The 13,938-nt window shown below is 33.0% G+C and overlaps 1 protein-coding gene across 1 annotated transcript in view; it reads left to right on the top strand.

Annotated features, from left to right (window-relative positions):
- NECTIN3 (nectin cell adhesion molecule 3) overlaps positions 1 to 13,938 on the top strand; it is a 144,791-nt gene that overhangs the window by 90,294 nt on the left and 40,559 nt on the right. The window lies entirely within an intron of this gene.

The raw sequence follows: 13,938 nt of genomic DNA, 5'->3' as shown, positions 1-13,938 counted from the left end.
GGAAAGTTTAAGCCATAATGCTTTTATTCTTAACTTTGTTTTGTTTTTGCTTTTTTCCTCTATCACCCATGCAGCCTCCTGGGGCTCTAACCCTGTACTGAGGCTTTATTACCTGTGACACTATAATATTTTTCTCCTAAATTATGTCCTGTATCTTCAGCTTGAGTAAGGCAAAGGAATATTTCTGTTAAGATGTTCTCAGCTTCTGTTCTTAGGTTGACCATATAATCAGTTTCCTGCCTGAGCATGGGGCAGGGAGGAGCATTCCGTGACATGTGCACTCACTGACAATGGGCACCACCTTTGTCATCTTGCACAAGTTTGGTGTCTTAGGGATGAAGATGCGCCATCTTTACAGAACTCTTGTTTTCACATAAAGAATATAGCCTCACATCTTTTTTGGCAAATAAAGTAACTTGACAAGTAGTGTGAAATGTCAACAAAATATTTAGCTAAAGGTGTTGTTAACTGCTGCAGATGGATAACTGTCTTTCTCCCTCCACAAAGCTAGTCACTAACTGGAGGATTTCTAGATTCAGGTGTGGGAATTTTTTAAGAATGTTGTTAGTAGTTTTTTAGTACAACCCTAATTGCATATAATTTTATTCTTGTCCTTAAAATCAGTTTATTTACTTGTTATTTAATATTTTCAAATTAAATATTTATAAAAGCTTATGAATTGAAAAAAATTATTTGGCTCAGATCATGTGTCCTGGGTTTTAGTTAAGAAAATATAATTTCTATATATGTAAGCACTGCTAAATAAACACAAAAGGAAGATTTTTCTTGGATGACTTGACAGTGGTACAAACTGCAGTTTTTATCCTTGGAGTCAGAGAAGTCTTCCTGGATGGATCAATTTTGGAAGTAGGATTTTGATACATGTGATAAAATTACTCAGTTGTTGATTAGAGTAAATTGCATAATCACAAGCATAAATCTAGGTGGAAGTGAACAGTTATGTGAAAGAGTAATGGAAATTTTAGAAAGGAAATTGGTGGGATAGCATCTGCAGTGGATAACAAACATTGGACTTTGGGATTCAGAGACCATTTACATTTAGTACTATTGTGACTTTTTCCTCATCTGTTAAATTCAGCAGGTGAAAAACATGATTGATTGTTTCCCTCTTCTAGCTATAAAACTGAGTCTATAAAATATTGCTAAGGGTCAGCTGGTTGCTGTTATTTTGCTTAGGAGAGTCAAAACTTGAGTTGGAGGTGAAATAATTCTTAATTCTATAAAGATTTTGAGAATAATTTAGGCTAAAATCATTATGCATCAGTAAGATAATTTGTTGTAATTCATGTGTTATAATGTCATATGTTAATTATATGGCTGTCTGCATTTTAGTTAATGTTGTGATATCAAAATGCAAAATACATAGAACTGTTTCCTGGTTACCAAGAAATCTGTAAGTGTGTAATTACTATCTAATTAGTTTCATGCAATGATAGCCTGCTGTAATAGTAAATGCCTTCATAGTGTTCTGCTTCAGTAGATAACTGGTCAACTTTAAACTCATGAGGTAATTCCTAATTGAAGTCATTAGTCCCTAGCCATCACAACCAGGCCATGCTCCCAAATATTACCATGGCTTTAAGGAAGGGAGTCCCACTTGTTCTACCCATCAGTGTTCTACCCTTGGGAAACCACAGAAAGAAAGAGTTCCTTAGTACTTAACTTTTGTCTCCCCTGCTTAACCATTACTTTTGTGATAATAGTGCCAAAACTCATACCTGAGAATTTTCCCTCTAAATATAAGTTAGGAGGATGAGGCCTGGTATTGTGAGGGGGTGATTTCCTTGAGTGGGAATGGAACTATTATCATACTGCAGAGAAGATGCATGGAGGCACACATAAGTATGAGGGAAATAAAAAGAAGAATGTCTTGCCTGAAGGCAAAGAATAATTAATACCACCAGCTTGTCATGTTACTAGTTGATAATCCTAGAAAAGTGAGTCTTCATTTAGGAAACAAATACTAACTCAGGACATTTTTTCTTAACATTATAGATAATAAGTAGGTATATTTTTGGTACAAAAAAATTCAAATACTACAGAAATTTAGAGTTAATGGTTAAAGTTCTGTTTCATCCCCGTATCTCCCAATATATTATTTCTTTTCCTAGAGGTCACCATTGTTAGGAGTTTAAATATCCTCCCAGACTTTATCCACAAGTTTACTTTGAAGTATACATCGTCCATATTTACATCTACAAGTAGTTTCTTTAAAAACATAAATGTGGTCATAGAAATTGCTTTTTCCACTCTATTACTAATATTTTTCAGAGTGACTAATGTTGCCACCTTTATCAAAATCCTCTGGGTTATTAAAAATGAAGATTCTTGAACACACATTCAGTTTCACTGAATCAGTATCCCAGGGGTTGGAGACAATGGGCATTTTACCTAGCTCACCAGGTGAATTTTAATGCACATTCAGGTTTGAGAACTATTGCTATTTCTCTGTTTAATTCTTTTTTTTTTTTTTTTTTTTTTTGCGGTATGCGGGCCCCTCACTGTTGTGGCCTCTCCCGTTGCGGAGCACAGGCTCCGGATGCGCAGGCCCAGCGGCCATGGCTCACGGGCCCAGCCGCTCCGCGGCATATGGGATCCTCCCAGACCGGGGCACAAACCCGTATCCCCTGCATCGGCAGGCGGACTCTCAACCACTGCGCCACCAGGGAGGCCCCTCTCTGTTTAATTCTTAATGGCTGTAATAGTATTCCATTATGTTGATATACCACAAATTACCGAATGATATTCCTAGGTTTTTTCCTTTTTTTTTCTATTACAGTAATTGCTGCATTGAGTGTACTTTATATACTTTATTGTACACATGTATTTATAAAATATATGCAAAGAAATAGAATTACTGTGAATATTTTTTACATTTAAATAGGTGTCACATTGCTGGCCAGCCTAGCTGTATTAATTTATATTCCCATAAACAGTATATTAAAACCCATTTCCCTCTCTAATGCTGTTTAGTAGAACTTTTGTTGTTGTTGTTGCCAGTTTGATAAAACTGGAAAAATAGTTCATTTAAAAGCTTCATAGATTCCTGGAAGAAGTTTCATAATTGATTGCCTATTTGTAGTTCTGTAAACCACCTATTTGCATCTTTTTTCAAATTTTCAGTTACTTTTGAACTTTCCTTGTTAATTTTTTAGCAGCTCTTTGATATGGACAGTAATCTTTTGTCTTATATTCGTCTCTTATTTTTTAACTTTATAGTGTCTTATACAGAATGTTTAAGTTTTTATGTAGTTAAAATCTCTTTATCTTTTTCCTTATCGTTTCTGGAAGTTATATATTATCTAAAAAGACCATTTCCCCCTCTCTCCCTGATCTGAAATGTTAAAAAATCATACAAAACTCTTCACAGTTTTATGGGATGTTTTATTTTATTTTAAATAATATAAAACTTATGTTTGCTTATGATACAAGGTAGTGACCTACATTTTTTCCCCAATGGTATAACCAGTTGTCCAAAAATTATTGAATTGTCTGTCCTTTTCTATGATTTGAGGACACTTTTATCCTAAAATAAGTTCCCATATATATTAGGTATATTTCTGAACTCTTAGTTCTGTTATGTTGTTCTGTGTTTCTCTTCTTAAAGCAAGACAACACTGTTTTTTTAATTTACTTTTTATTGAAGTATCGTTGATTTCCAGTGTTGTGTTAGTTTCTGGTGTACAACAAAGTGATTCAGTTTCTGGTGTACAGCAAAGTGATTCAGTTATACGTACGTGTGTGTGTATATATATATATATATATATATATATATATATATATACACATACACATACATATGTGTGTGTGTATGTATATATATACTTTTACATATTCTTTTCCATTATGGTTTATTACAGGATATTGAATACAGTTCCCTGTGCTATACAGTAGGACTTGGTTGTTTATCCATTCTATATATAATAGTTTGCATCCGCTAGTATTTCAACAGAATTTACTATCTGGAAAAATTACAATTTTTTTCCCCAATAATTCACTCTCATATATCATAGTCTTTAGTACATTTTTGTAAATGTTCATCGCAGTGTTGTGGAGGAAGAGTGTTTCTACATTTTTTTTTTGAGTGGGTAATACATGCAAAACTAAAGTCTTAGTATCATTTTCCATTCCTACTTACCCTACCCCCACCACCTCCTACAGAAAACCATTTTTATCAATTTCTTGTTTGTCTTCATATGGTTTATGTAAAACATAGACAAGGAAACACACACACATTTTATCTTTTCTCGGATAAAAGGTAACATATATACACTGTTACATATCTTGCCATTTCCTCTTAAGATATACTGGAGCTCTTTCTTTTTGGGGTAAAAATCATTCTCATTCTTTCTTATGTCTACTAAGATTCTAATGTGTGTATATTACATAGTTTATAATGTCAAAATATTTTAATAAACCAATAATGCTGCAGTGAATAGCTTTGTATATATGCTATTTTGTATCTATGCAAGTATAATCTGCAGGCTACATTTTTAGACTTGCTCTTGCTACATCAAATAGTAAATGTGTTTATGTTTTTTATAAGTACTGTCAAATTGTCCTCTATAAATATTGTACTGTTTTGCACTCGTGTGAGTAATGTTTGAAAGTGCCTGTTTCTCCACATTCTCACCAACAGTGTATGTATTCCACTTGATTATTGGTAATCTGATAGGTGAAAAATAGTAAATATATAATTGCAATTTTGCAATCTCATTATTAGCAAGTTTCAGCATCTTTTCAAGTTTTAAACGATCATTTTTTTTTCCTGTAAGCTGCCATTCTTTTGTGTGCTATTTAAAAATTTTGTAAATAGATATGAAGATTTTTTGTTTTGATTCCAGCATGAATAATATGTACATTGTTCATTGGTATCTAAATTTGTGGTATACAGTGTTAAGCAAGATGACTCATATTCCCATAGATTTATGTGATAAAATAAGAAGATTGAAAAATTAAGAAACTATGTTATGACTAGAGCCCTAATATTATCAAATTGTGTGGCTTTAGAAACATGATGGTTCTACTTGTTATCAAGTTCTGGAGTTAGAGATATGTCCTCCAGGTATCTTAATTTCAGTTACTAATCATACCATATTTCATTTATGGCTTTCTTGAACCTGTTCACCCTACTACTCTTTATAGTTTTATAGATTCTCATTATTTCTCCTCAGAACTCATCTTTCCAATATATCACTGCCAGTTTCCAATAGTATTTTTAGATAAGCTGTTTATGCTCATTATTAATGGTCTGGTTTTCTCCCTGGATCTGAATATTTTAACGTGTTTTCAGATACCAGATATCAGTAGTTACGGGCTTTGGGGTCAGGGAGAAAGGAGAGAGGAAGATGATAAAAGAATTAACATTTTTCTTCCAAATTCAAGGAAACTAAATGACTGAGTGGAGTATTTAAGTAAATGAGTCCTGAGTATTTCTAGGATGGTTTTGCCCTAGAGTAGCAAAAAGTTTTCATCTGCATTTTGCCTCCAGTTAATAGGTAGTGGTAATTATTGAGATAAGTAGTAAAAGAATGGTAGGGCCTTGTTCTGGTCTGAGGAGGGAATAAGTTTTGTGAACAACAAAGCTTGGATGAAATATTGATTTATAAACGAATAATATCTAAATAATATATTCAAATAAAATATCAGTGCAACCTCAAGTATAAAGGATTGGTATTTTTACTAAGTCAGAGCTCTACTAATCAATCTTATAAATGAGAAAAGATAAACCTACTTGATACGGTTTCATAAAGATTAATAAATTACCATATGCTACATCCTTAGAACAGTGCCTGGCACATAGTGAATACTATGTGTTTGCTGTTATTATCATTATTGTTAGTTAAAAAGAAGCTATGTAATTCTTAGAAAGTTACTAAAGAGACCAAGCAGTGAAATTATTTCAGTAGAAGGATAAAACTTTTACTACTTTGGCTCATGTAAACTCGGCATATATTGCTTTTGGAAATTATTGATACTTTTATTATAAGCTTAGTAGTGCTTGAAATGAAATTAAAATGGAGTTTGCATCTTTTCATTCATAGTTCCGTTTTGTTTTTTCTCTGTCATCCATTTATCAAACATATTTCTTAGGTACTAATATGTCAGTATTGGGAATACATAGTCAATAAAACAGTTAAAAATTCTTGTCTTTATGGAGCTTACATTTTAGTGACAAATAGATAAATGCCTACGATGACGTTTTTTCCCCCTTTTTTTGGAAAGAATTTTATTCAAGTATAGTTGGCATACAGCAGATACACAAAAACATACATACATACATACCCTAGAAACATCACCACAGTCAAGATAATGTGCATATTCATCATTTTCAAAAGTTTCTTGGTACCCCCTTGTAATCTTCCTCTCTTGTCATTTCCCTGCTCCCTTTCTACATCCTCAGGGAACCAACTACTGATCTGCTTTCTATCTATATACATTAGTTTAAATGTTCTTGAATTTTATGTAACAATCATACAGTAGATTCTCTTTTTTGGTCTTGCTTCTTTCACTCCACATAATGATTTTGAGATTTCTTCATGTTGTTGTGGTCTCTCCTTTATTCCTTTTAGATAGGTGTACCTTGTAGATATACTAAATTTTTTTTATACATTTACCTATTGATGGATGTTTGCATTATTTCCAGTTTTGGGCTATTATAAGCAATGCTGCTATGAACATTTTTGTATGTCTTTGTGTGAACATATACTTTCATTTGTCTTGGGTAAACATGTACATGTGGAATGACTGGGTCATATGGTAAACGTAACTTTTTAAGAAAATGCCAAACTGTCATCCTAAGTGGTTTTACTATTGTGTTCCCACCAGCAATGTATGAGTTGCTCCATACCCTTGCTACCATTTATTATTATCAAACTTTAAAAATTTTAGGTACTAACAGGTGTGTGGTTAGTTCATTATTATTTTAGTTTTTTCCCTAATTACTAATACATGTAACGTTTTTTTCATTTGCTGATTTGTCTTCTTTAATGAAGTCTCTGTTCAAATATTTGCTCATTTTTATTGGATTTTTAAAAATTATTGGATTTTGAGAGTTCTTTATATGTTTTGTGTTATGGAATGCATGTTTGTGTCCCTCCCCCTCATTTATACATTGAAACCCTCATCACCAATGTGATGGTATTTGACAATGGGACCTTTGGGAGTGATTAGGTCACCAGGGTGGAGCTCTCATAATGGGATTAGTGCCCTCAGTAAAAAGAGACAGGGGAGAGCTTATTTCTTTTTCTTTTCTCTGCCATGTGAGATTATAACAAGAAAATAGCTTGACTGCAAGCTAAGAAGAGGGCCCTCACCAAGAACCAAAATCTTAGACACATAGGAGGTTTGGACTTCCATAGAACTGTGAGAAATAAGTGTTTATTCTTCGCTTAAAGAATGGCTTCACCGGGCTTCCCTGGTGGCACAGTGGTTGAGAGTCCGCCTGCCGATGCAGGGGACACAGGTTCATGCCCCGGTCCGGGAAGATCCCACATGCTGCGGAGCGGCTAGGCCTGTGAGCCATGGCTGCTGGGCCTGCGCATCTGGAGCCTGTGCTCCGCTACGGGAGAGGCCACAACAGTGAGAGGCCCCACGTACTGCAAAAAAAAAAAAAAAAAAAAAAAGGCTTCACTTATATGTGTTAATATATGATATTTGTTTTTCTCCTTCTGGCTTACTTCACTCTGTATAATAGATTCTACCATGCATAAAATAGATAGGGAACATGCTATAAAGCATAGGAAGCTCAGCTCCGTGCTCTGTGACGACCTAGAATGGGTGGGATGAGAGGGGGGTTGGGAGGGAGGTCCAAGAGGGAGGGCATACAGGTATACATATAGCTGATTCATTTCATTGTACAGCAGAAACTAACACAACACTGTAAAGCAATTATACTCCAATTAAAAAAAGAAAAAGAAATTAAGACAGATTAAAAAAAAAAACGAAAAAAGAAAAAAAAGAATGGCTTCACCTAATCCATGTTAATTTGTTATAGCAACCTGAGCAGAATAAGACATTTTGATACATGTCCTTTGTTAGATAATATGGTTTGGAAACATTTTCTCCCATTCTCTTGGTCGTCATTCTCTAAACTGATTTTTGAAGAGCAGTTCTTAATTCTGAGGAAGTCTGATTTATATGATGGCAATGTAGTGCCATGCTTTCTTTCTGGAATGTGGGTATGTTGTGGTAATACCTATTTTTATTAATTTCTATTAATTTAGTTAATATATTTTTATGATATATCATTTTAATTTTTCCTGTATAAGCATCAGCAATTAGGAAATTTAATGAATTATTTCAAAGACAGTAGATTTTCTTCATCACTAGCATTCCTTCAGTATCTAGTATCCTCAAGAGACATAAATAGTGTAAGTAATTCTAATCTCACCTGAGAAATATAGAAATTAGGAAGATTTGGCCTCTGTAATAGTATTTTGTGGCCCATGGTACTGAAGTAGCCATTACATCTTTATATGTTCTATTCATCTCTGTATCAAAAACAGTAGTTAGCACAGAGAATAACTCTTGTTTTTAGTAGAATCAAATGGGACCTAACAGTTTTGTTATAATAATTAAGAAGATTCAGATTCACTTATTTTGACTTGCTGTAAATTATAGAAATACTCTAAGAAACTTTATTTCAGATTTATTGTATACATGTAAACCAGCACAGATCTGGGGAACCTGGAGAGATGATTTCTAGGCAATAAAGATTCTGAGTTTAATTGCATTTTAGTATTTTTAAATGGTTTTGCCAGCATCAGTACATTCATTATGTGATTTTTCAGAAAGGAGTTGAAATCCTCTGACCCTGATTCTGATTGTTTCTGATTTGTAGCTGAACTGTCTAAGTGGGAAAGTTAGGTCTATCTTAAGAAAGAAAAAAAAAAAAATTAAGTAATGCAGTATTTCCCTCAGAACTATTTCTAATACAGATTGAATTATTTTATGTAGATTAAATGATAGAAAAGAGCTGGCTTCATCCTAGTCACCAATACTCATTACCAAAAAAAAAGCAGTAGGTGATTAAAGTAAAAGAACTAAATGTTGGCCTTTTAAGATGTTCTGAGCAATCCAGAGAGAATATTTAATTCACACCTTTTCGTAAGACTTTTTATAGTAAAATTCCACTTGGTTCTGTCTATGTTGTAAACATCTCACCTTTTTCTTCCTTTTAAGTCCTATCTATGTTATAAACGTCTCATCTTTTTTCTTCCTTTTAAATCCATAAATGAGTTATAAGAACTGATTCATTATAAAATTATATACTCACTATTTGTTCTTAATAGATGTGTATTTCTGAGTTTCCTGTTTTTCTATTTTCTTAATTATAAACTCTTTAGAAATAGAAACCATGACTTACTACTGCCTTTGTAACCTTTCTTGGTGTCTAATGAACTGCTCCATACAAAAGCTACTCAGGAATTGTTGAGTTGCTGTGATAGTGAAATGAATTGTTTGCAAAGTCAGTTTCCCAAGCTAGCTGAGGGTTATTCCATGAGTTTGGGGGAACAAAGAAGACAGCAGAATCTATAATAGTGTCACCTCATCCTTCTGCCTGTGTAATACCTAGAAAGTTTATTTTAAACAACTTGGAAATTTTATAGCCAATCCATCATTAATTTTGAGTAAGATGGTGTAACAAGGTGCCAAGCTATAATATCTTATCATTTCCAAAGATTTAATCACCATACACTCCTAATAACTGGAAATGAACCTCAGCTTTTTGACATTACCACCAGAATACTTTTAAAGCACCTCATAAACCATGTTAAAGTCTGAAATATTAACTCAGATTTAATACTAAACTTTGGGGAATAAAACTGTTTTAAGGGCTCAATGCTACTTGGGAACTCCTGCAAAAAAGTATTATCCTAACCATTAATTTACTTAAATTGTGTTTTTTCCCTTGGTTTTTGAAGAATTAAATTTAGGCTATTCATACCTGAGATGCAATCAGAATATTCAATTTCGAGTGGTTTGAGATCTGTGTTAAATTCACACTGCCATCAGGGAACTATAATTCTTAATTAGAGGTGACTCTTGATTGACTCATGAGTAATGAGAAGTAAAAGAGCTATTGAAGTTAAGTACAGTAAGCTAAGTACAATGAACTTCCCTCCCAAATTTTAGGGGACCTAATAGCATTCTTTATTTAAAAGCGCTCATGATTTTCTTTATTGGGAGAGATTCCTTTCTAAGTACAGAGACAGAGAGCTGAGTTATTTTAAATGTTCAAAGCAACTAAATTTTTTTCAGAGAATAGAATTCTTATTTGTGAATTAAATTTACGTAGACATTATCAATCAAACTTTACTTTGAATTTGGCTACTTAGTCGTAATTTTTGTCTTGGCAAATTGTTGTTTTGAAGTTATTTTGACATGTTAAATATAAAAAATTAGTAAAGGCCACACATGAACTTTTGAGAGAATAATGTAAATAATATATTATTTTAGGTAATTGTTACCCATATGGCTAAACTTATAATGTTCATTCATTCATTCAGTGAATTACAGTAAACTATACTGAGTGATTTTTTTTTTTTTTTTAGACTCTTCCTAAGCAGATTCAGTTATGGAGTCCTTGGTTAAATTAAACTGACCTAAATGGAGTGTTCCTTCAGGCAGCTGCTGTCATATTGTGATGTGTGCAGTGCCAGTGCGGCCTCCATGCCTGCCACAATGCCTGACTTACCATCAGAGAATAATAATAGAGATAAACAGATTAATAAGAGAGATTAGTAGACATTAATTTAGTGATATCTGTTACTACCTGTTAACATGAAATCACTATGGGGAGATTAACTCAGACTACTGACTATTATCAAAACATTCCTAACATATTGGGACAGCAATCTTGTATCCTAGAATTTCCAGGATTGTCCTAATTTCACATATTCGTGCTTTAGTGTCAGTATGCATTTAAGTGCACCTATCCCAATTTTGAGACTTCTTGCACTTTCCCAAGCCTTTTCTCCAATTTCTTAATAGCTTCTTTCTCCATTTCTGATCATTCTAATTCAAAGTACTTTCTTCCTATATTTAAAATGACTCCTATATCTTAACATCTGAAAAATATTCCTAAACTAATTAGAAGAATATCTAATTTAGAATAAAATGTGCAATGTGAACTATAGGAAAAGAACTTGTCACAGTGATAGTCACTTTCAAAAGTAATAGGAGACATTAATCTTACTTACAGAACTTCAAGAGGTAGAGAGCAACCTGGGTTCTAATTTTCTGATCTGCTACATATTTTATCATTTATTTAATATTTCATTTTTATTCCCTATTTCATAAAATGATAGAGTAACTAGAAAACACATAAGATACATTTAGGAAGAGCCAGAAAATGGGGTAATTGACCCTTTCATTTAGTTGATTCAGATTTCTTAAATAAAATGACATTAGAGGCAAGATTTTCATTAAAGTAAAATTTTAAGTTTGAAACCTCTTAAATTTGAAGAAAGCATGTTTGAATGAACCAATTTAAACATTTCTAAATAGTCCGTTGGCTTTTTTCTTTTAAAAAAAAAACCTCAACGATAAAGCATAGGCCATATATATATTTTTAATGCTACAAGTTAGAAACCAGAAATACTAAATAAAATTGTATTACACTTCATGTATTACACTTGTCTAACACTTGGAAATTAAATTCAAGATGCTTTTTGGTTTAGAAATCTTTACAGTGTCAAAAATTAAGAAAAATTTAAAAAATCTAATAGATGGAAAACATTCAAAAGGGTTTGTTTTGGATAAAGTAGTCAAGATCCCAGTTTATCCTTGGGTGAATTAACCTTAGTCATTTGACCTAGCCACTTAGTTATTCCATTTTTTTATGAGTATGGGACTCTGTCACCCATTCTGCCTTTGCAATTTGTCAGATGAGTTTCCATAGTTACCAACCTACCATAGTACAAATTTCCTGTTCCTGGGCATGATAGTAGACATAGTTAGCACTCTCTTTCCCCAGAGACATGCTGTCGCCACTGGTTAAGTTTAGTTGCGGCATGATTCCAGATTTATTTTGTTGATTCTTTGGCACATGTTCTCAAACCAAGATGTTTGTCCCCTCAATTTTATGTACTCTGTTTGCTTTACTGATGTTTGCTTAATTAGGGATATGTTCAGGGCAAGCAATTAGCCTATTGTTGACTCATTGTTTTTTAATGTATTGCTTGCTATTTGGGAAACTGACTCTGAAAAGATATAAGCCCCAAAGTGATATATGTGTTTCCTTGGGTGTATAAATTAAAAAGTTAATCTTATAATTCAGGCTAAACAGTATTTTATTACTGAGGAATTAGTAAGACTCGTTGGGGGAAAAGACTTATCCAGAGTGGTACTTTGGTTTGAATCATTGGTGCTGCCTTACAAATATTTTTCAAAAATCATTAGGCTTGTTATCATTCCCATATTTATAAAAATGCACAACTCACTTTCTTTACCTTTGTGTGCTGATTACTAGCAAATATGTATGTAATATATTCAGGATCACCTCTTATGATGACCTCCTGTATGTCTATTTTTTTTTTATTCTTCAATTTGTTAATATGGTGTATCACATTGATTGATTTGCATATATTGAAGAATTCTTGCATCCCTGGGATAAATCCCATTTGATCATGGTGTATGGTCCTTTTTTTATTTTATTCAAACAAAAAGTCACAAAAATTATAATCATCCTCATCAGTTCACTCAGTCCCATGTAATTATTTTTTTTTATCTTGATCTTTGTTAGCACTTTTATGAAGTCATCAGTTTTCCATTAGAGTTCTGAAAATGCTTATTCAGTTCAGCAGTATAGTCAGTTACCAGAAACCTGTACTTGTCAGAGCCTTTTCCATGAATTTCTTGAAGATGAAACTCTTTTATAGGAACATTTTTGCAAAAGCATCAGAATACACCCAGAACTGTCTGTAAATGACAAAAGACGTAAAAATGACCACGGTTAAAGATTTGATGAAAGTTCATAGTAATGCAATTGACAAGGAAATTTAGTTATTTCTGAGATATACATTTTAAAGTAATAACTAGAATTATGACTTATAACATTATACCAGAACATATAAGATTTTTAGAAATTTCATGTAATGTCTGAAACATTTATATTAACATATTTCCATACAAATAACCCAAAGAAAGTTTAGTATTAGTTGTTTTTTTTGTTTGTTTGTTTGCTTTTTTATACTGCAGGGATTGCATTGAATCTGTAGATTGCTTTGGGTAATATAGTCATTTTCACAATATTGATTCTTCCAATCCAAGAACATGGTATATCTCTCCATCTGTTGGTATCATCTTTAATTTCTTTCATCAGTGTCTTATAGTTTTCTGCACAGAGGTCTTTTGTCTCCCTAGGTAGGTTTATTCCTAGGTACTTTATTCTTTTTGTTGCAATGGTAAATGGCAGTGTTTCCATAATTTCTCTTTCAGATTTTTCATCATTAGTGTATAGGAATGCAAGAGATTTCTGTGCATTAATTTTGTATCCTGCAACTTTACCAAATTCATTGATTAGCTCTAGTAGTTTTCTGGTGGCATTTTTAGGATTCTCTATGTATAGTATCATGTCATCTGCAAACAGTGACAGTTTTACTTCTTTTTTTCCAACTTGTATTCCTTTTATTTCTTTTTCTTCTCTGATTGCCATGGCTAGGACTTCCAAAACTATGTTGAATAATAGTGGTGAGAGTGGACATCCTTGTCTCATTCCTGATCTTAGAAGAAATGCTTTCAGTTTTTCACCATTGAGAATGATGTTTGCTGTTGCTTTGTTGTATATGGCCTTTATTCTGTTGAGGTAGGTTCCCTCTATGCCCACTTGCTGCAGAGTTTTTATCATAAATCGTTGTTGAATTTTGTTAAAAGCTTTTTCTGTATCTATTGAGGTGATCATATGGTTTTTAT

Source organism: Mesoplodon mirus (assembly GCF_964341445.2).
Source record: "Mesoplodon mirus genome assembly, chromosome: 6".
NCBI classification, from domain to species: Eukaryota; Metazoa; Chordata; class Mammalia; order Artiodactyla; family Ziphiidae; genus Mesoplodon; species Mesoplodon mirus.
This window is presented reverse-complemented; position numbering and strand designations above follow the sequence as displayed.